Below are 5,820 nucleotides of genomic sequence, written 5' to 3'. Positions count from 1 at the left end.
CATAATTTTTTTCTCAGGTAAATGATCCAATACAGGATCATGAAATGCCTTTAGTCATTATGCCTCTTTAGTCTTCTTTAATCTAGGGCAGTTCCTTAGCCTTATTTTGTCATTTGTGACCTTGACATTTTTGAAGAACACACTCTAGTTAGTTTGTAGAATGCCTCTCAATTTGGATTTGTCTGATGTTTCTTTATGAATAGATTGAAGTTATGCATTTTTGGCAATAATATCATAAAAGTGATATGTCTTTCTCAGGACATTACATCAGGAGGCACATGATATCGATTTGCCCCATTTCTGATGATGATAATTTCGAGAATTTAGTGAAGGTGGTGGCTGTCATTTTCTCCATTGTAAAATTACTATTTTTAAAATACCTTTGAAATTAATCAATTATTTTTTGGGAACTACCTTGAGACCATATACATATTCTGTTCCTCAACAAACTTTTACCTACTAGTTTTACATTCATTGCCTGAACCAACCACTACTATGATTATTATAAAATAGTGTTTTAAAAAATTATAATATTTCCTCTTCCTTTATTGGCTGGTATATGACTGCTAGGAAGAGTTTTCCATTATCTCCCAGTTATTTACATAAATAAGGGCAGATAGGTTCCTATATTACTCAATGGATTAAATGCATTACTATTGTTATTTATTTTGATGCTCAAATTGCCCCAGATTTTGCCAGGGAGAGTCCCTTCAGGACGGCTCCTGTGCTCTTCTGACGTGTCCTCATCATTCTTCGAGCACCCCCTTACTTCCTGGAACATGAAGCTATTCCAGATTCCACTTATAATTTTTCTGCCCTAGTTCTGGAATTAAACATTTCTTTTTTTGTGGGGGGAAATTAAGCATTTCTTCAAGGAGCCTTTTTTTTTTTCTTCTTTTTCTTTTTAGTGGGGAATAGTACTTAGAAACCAAGATCTGGGTGCTTAGTGCTACTGGAATTGCTTCTAGTGCCTCAAGGCAGACAGATCTCTGTTCTCTGTATTAGAGGACACTCTGTCCACTCTCTAGCTAACAGGCCCAGCCAAGAATTTTCTTATTCTTTTTTTTTTTTTTGGCGGAGTCTCCAGGCTGGAGTGCAGTGGCAAGATCTCGGCTCACCGCAACCTCTGCCTCCCAGGTTCCAGCGATTCTCCTGCCTCAGTCTCCCAGGTAGCTGGGATTTCAGGTGCCTGCCACCATGCCCGGGTAATTTTTGTATTTTTAGTAGAGATGGGGTTTCATCATGTTGGCCAGGTCAGGTCTCGAACTCCTGACCTCAGGTGATCTGCTCACCTAGGCCTCCCAAAGTGCTGAGATTACAGGTGTGAGCCACCATGCCAGGATGAATTTTCTTATTCTTTAGGAGAATGTACCTTGATTTGATTTGTTATTCACTATTGAATGGGGCCAAGACCATAACGTTACATATTAACATGTAGATTTTTGTCTAGTATAGCTACTAATAATTTCATTCAGGGAAAAAAAATAAAACAACAAAAACTAAAACAAAAAATAAAAACCAAACAAATAAACAAAAACCCTAAATCCCAAAGGTTATAGTCTTCTTGCCCTGTATAACATTAACCAGTTTTGTGTACCACCCCAAAATTCTATTTTAACATCTTTTATTAGTGCCTATAATACTTAGTCTCTCAAGTTCTCTTGAAACCAGCTTTACCATCCCACTCATTCTCTCATTAATTAGGTAAATGAGTTTTTAAAAAACCAGGTACATAAATCCTAAACATAATGCTCTCTTTATAAAAGTAAATAAATAAAATACAATTTTAACTCATAAAAAATTATACCCACGCTGGTGCAGAGCCTCTCCTTTAATCCCAGCACTTTGGGATGCCAAGGCGGGTGGACCACCTGAGGTCAGGAGTTTGAGACCAGCCTGACCAGCATGGTGAAACCTTGTCTCTACTAAAAATACAAAAATTAGCCAGGCGTGGTGGCAGGTGCCTATGATCCCATCTACTTGGGAGGCTGAGGCAGGAGAATTGCTTGAACCCCGGAGGTGGAGGTTGCAGTGAGCTGAGATCGTGCCATTGCACTCTCTAGCCTGGGCAGCAAGAGCGAAACTGTCTCAAAAAAAAAAAAAAAATTATACCCAGCTGGGTGCGGTGGCTCACACTTGTAATCCTAGCACTTTGGGAGGTCCAGGTGGGTGAATCATTTGAGGCCAGGAGTTCGAGACCAGCCTGGCCAACATGGTGAAACCCCGTCTCTATTAAAAATACAAAAAATTAGTTGGGCGTGGTGGCACATGCCTGTAGTCCCAGCTACTCAGGAGGCTGAGGCAGGAGAATTGCATGAACCCGGGAGTGGAGGTTGCAGTGACCTGAGGTTGCACCACTGCACTCCAGCCTGGGTGACAGAGACTATCTAAAAAAAAAAAAAAAAAAAAAAATTATACCCTGCCACTTGAATTTAAATTGGCCTCCAATTCCAAATGACCACAATGTGATTTATTTTAACCTTCCCTCTTTCCGTATTTGTAATTCTCTTCTCCAACAATGAGAGATATTGCTTTCATCCTTCTGAATATATTTATTTATTTATTTAATTCAAGAATACACAGAAAGTAGTCTTAGAATCACAAACCCATACTACCATGAAAATTACAACTACCAACTAGGTTAGGGTTCAATGTTTGTTTATAGTTCATTTTGTCCTTACTGAGAAGATATAGTCAAAATGCCATAGACAAAGTCTCTTGAATTACTTAGTTTCCCCCCTATTCAATAGATTCTTTTTGAATCTGGCTGAGCACGTGGTGGCTCACGCCTATAATCCTAGTACTTTGGGAGGCAAGGAAGGATTGCTAGAGGCCAGGAGTTTAAGACCAACCTGACCAACATAGCTAGATCCTATCTCTACAAAAAAAAAAAAAAAAAAAAAAAAGAGAGAGATTCTTTCTGAATCTAAAATCTGTTTAGAACAGGAGTGGCTTGGTTTACTCCACTACCCTTAGTTAGAGTGTTTCTAACTGTGGCAGTTCCTTTCACATGAAAATAGGGCCCTCACTTTTTGTATAGGTGGCCATAGACATATAATAGAAATAACAGACAAGTAGCAGAATATACAAAACAGTTGCGTTTTGATCACTTCCCAGGAGTTGTGCATTCAATTTACTAGTGACTTCGTGTTTCTACTAGCCTTTTGCTGATATCCTAACTACACATTAGTTCTTTCCACCCCACATGGAAAATGACAGTATTGGCGTACTTTAATTAACTCCAGATAGTTTTCTCTATTTAGAACTCTGAGAAGTTGATCTCTCTCCAGAGGACCCCAGATAATAAAAAGCAGTTCTAATTCTCTAGAGTTGGGCCATTCAAAGCCAGTTTTAAACAAGAGGTTGAATGATGTCCCCACATGTTCAGTTTTATATGTGGTGTTAGCATACTTCTGGTGATAAGGGAGTTTTGTTAATGACTCATATAAATGACAGCTTAATTTTTAGTTTTTAATAGTTGTGCTGTGTGCTTTGCTCTCATTTTTAATAGTTCGCTGTGTGATTTGTGTCCTGTTAGGAACAGGATTCTAACAAAGCCTAACTCTGGCTGTAATCTGGAATTTATCATCAGGCCCCTGGCCCTGTTGTATCACCCTTTCCCACCTTGATGGTAGTCTCCCTGTTTTCCTTGTATGCAGTGCCCTGAGGAGAGCTTTTTCACACATTTAAAAGTCTTCTTTCATCAAAGTATCTGAAAGTCAGTCACATGAAGTTGCAAATAACAGATAATAGCTTAAAGTGTCACTCTTCTCTCCTAGACTCCTACAGGACAACCAGGGACAATCATCTTCACAGGAACCTATCCTCCCTGCTGGGTATGTAATTTGCATAATTTACAGGGCTGGGTGCAAAATGAAAACGTGCTTATCTGTTAAAAATCCAGGAAAAAAACTGTAATTAAAATACTAAAATATAAAGCCTTCGCGGTGGCTCACGCCTGTAATCCCAGCACTTTGGGAGGCTAAGGTGGGCGGATCACTTGAGGTCAGGAGTTCAAGACCAGCCTGGCCAACATGGTGAAACCCTGTCTTTACTAAAAAGACAAAAATTAGCTGGGCACGGTGGTGGGGCGCCTGTATTCTCAGCTACTTGGGAGGCAAGAATCGCTTGAACCTGGGAGGTGGGGATTGAAGTGAGCCAAGATCGTGCCACTGCACTCCATCCTGGGCAACAGAGTGAGACTCTGTCTCAAAACAAACAAACGAACAAACCCCTAAAATATAAAGCTTTTTTTTTAAAAAACAATTTTTATAAAATGTAATAGGGATAATAGTGATATATGAGTAATGACTAAACCTACAAATTGCAAAAATGTACCATTTTTTGTTTCACCAATTTATATAATACAATGGATAATAATACTTTATTAATGTGAAATCTTGATGATTGGTCATAAGATTTTTCTGACTCACTTCTCTGCAAATCATTTCTAAAGCCATCAAAATTTATATATATATATATATTTTTTTTAAAAAAGGGGCTATGCTAATCTTCTCTGTATCGTTCCAATTTTAGTATATGTGCTGCTGAAGTGAGCACCAAAATTTATATTTTCAAGATGATGACAGCAGAGTAAGAAATAAAAATAAAATCCTAAGCCTCCCAACCGACTGAATGGAGTGCCTCTCAGCCAAGTGGACCCCAGAGGAACCTTAAAAACTGAGTTCCCAGCCATAAGGGGATGGGAGGTCAGATACACCTCAATATGCCCTATCCTTATTCATCTTTAACCAGAAATTTTTCCTAAGGAGTACACGGAAATCAGCCCTGGGGAACAAGATACAGATGACTCTACTTCATTGCCTTTAGCCGGTCATCTGAGGCCATGACTGGACTCCCCCATCCTTTTTGTGTTTTTTTTTTTTTTTTGAGACGGAGTCTTGCTCTGTTGCCCAGGCTGGAGTGCAGTGGCATGATCCTGGCTCACTGCAAGCTCCACCTCCCGGGTTCACGCCATTCTCCTACCTCAGCCTCCTGAGTAGCTGGGACTACAGGCACCCGCCACCAAGCCCGGCTAATTTTTTTTGTATTTTTAGTAGAGACGGGGTTTCACCGTGTTAGCCAGGATGGTCTTGAAGATCTCCTGACCTTGTGATTCACCTGCCTCAGCCTCCCAAAGTGCTGGGATTACAGGTGTGAGCCACCGTGCCTGGCCTTTTTGTGGTTTTAACACAGCAACTAACCAGCATTCCTTCCTGGTAAGAGATCACTGACCACAGAGTGGTTCTCAGCAGTCTGCAGAAGATGCACGTTGAGGGTTTTTGTGTTCCCTGTTTCACCTTTTGATGTCAGAGGGCCAAAAACTCCACCCTTGGATCATGCAAGCATCATCATTTTTTGAACATGTGACGCATGAAGAGGCATGAAGCCCAATTGCACATGCGCATGTTTCTCTTTTCATAAATATTCATGACTCCTCCTATTGTGTACTAAATATGTATACTTAGCCAAGCCATTCATTATACATTCCTGTTTTATCCATCCCTGCCTCGAAGTACCTGTTTCTGACTTCTTTCACAGGCTACACTTCCCAGCCTGTAGGAATGGCCACCTTGCAGATTGCAACACTTCATGAGAAATAAACCTCTTATTTCAAAATTTATGAACCTCACCACTCGTTAGTTGACAAGAGTATTAACCTAAGCATGGGGCCCCTCTTGGAGCAGGGCCCTTATGACTGCATAGGTTGCTGGCCATGAAGCTAGCTAGCCCTGCTGACCTTGTTGCTGGTTTTCCAGGAGTAGATGCTGAGATTGTGCTTGGTGTACAGAGTATTTATTAGGAATCAACATCCGTGGA

At 40.3% G+C, this 5,820-nt stretch overlaps 1 pseudogene; it reads right to left on the bottom strand.

Moving 5' to 3' along the window:
• Positions 1–4,461: 4,461 nt before the first annotated feature.
• On the bottom strand, positions 4,462–4,560 carry LOC115932218 (uncharacterized; annotated as a pseudogene).
• Between the last annotated feature and the right edge of the window lie 1,260 nt (positions 4,561–5,820).

The sequence above is a fragment of the Gorilla gorilla genome, chromosome 1, assembly GCF_029281585.2.
Source record: "Gorilla gorilla gorilla isolate KB3781 chromosome 1, NHGRI_mGorGor1-v2.1_pri, whole genome shotgun sequence".
NCBI lineage: Eukaryota > Metazoa > Chordata > Mammalia > Primates > Hominidae > Gorilla > Gorilla gorilla.
Note: the sequence above shows the minus strand (reverse complement) of the source record. Positions and strands in the feature narration are given on the sequence as shown.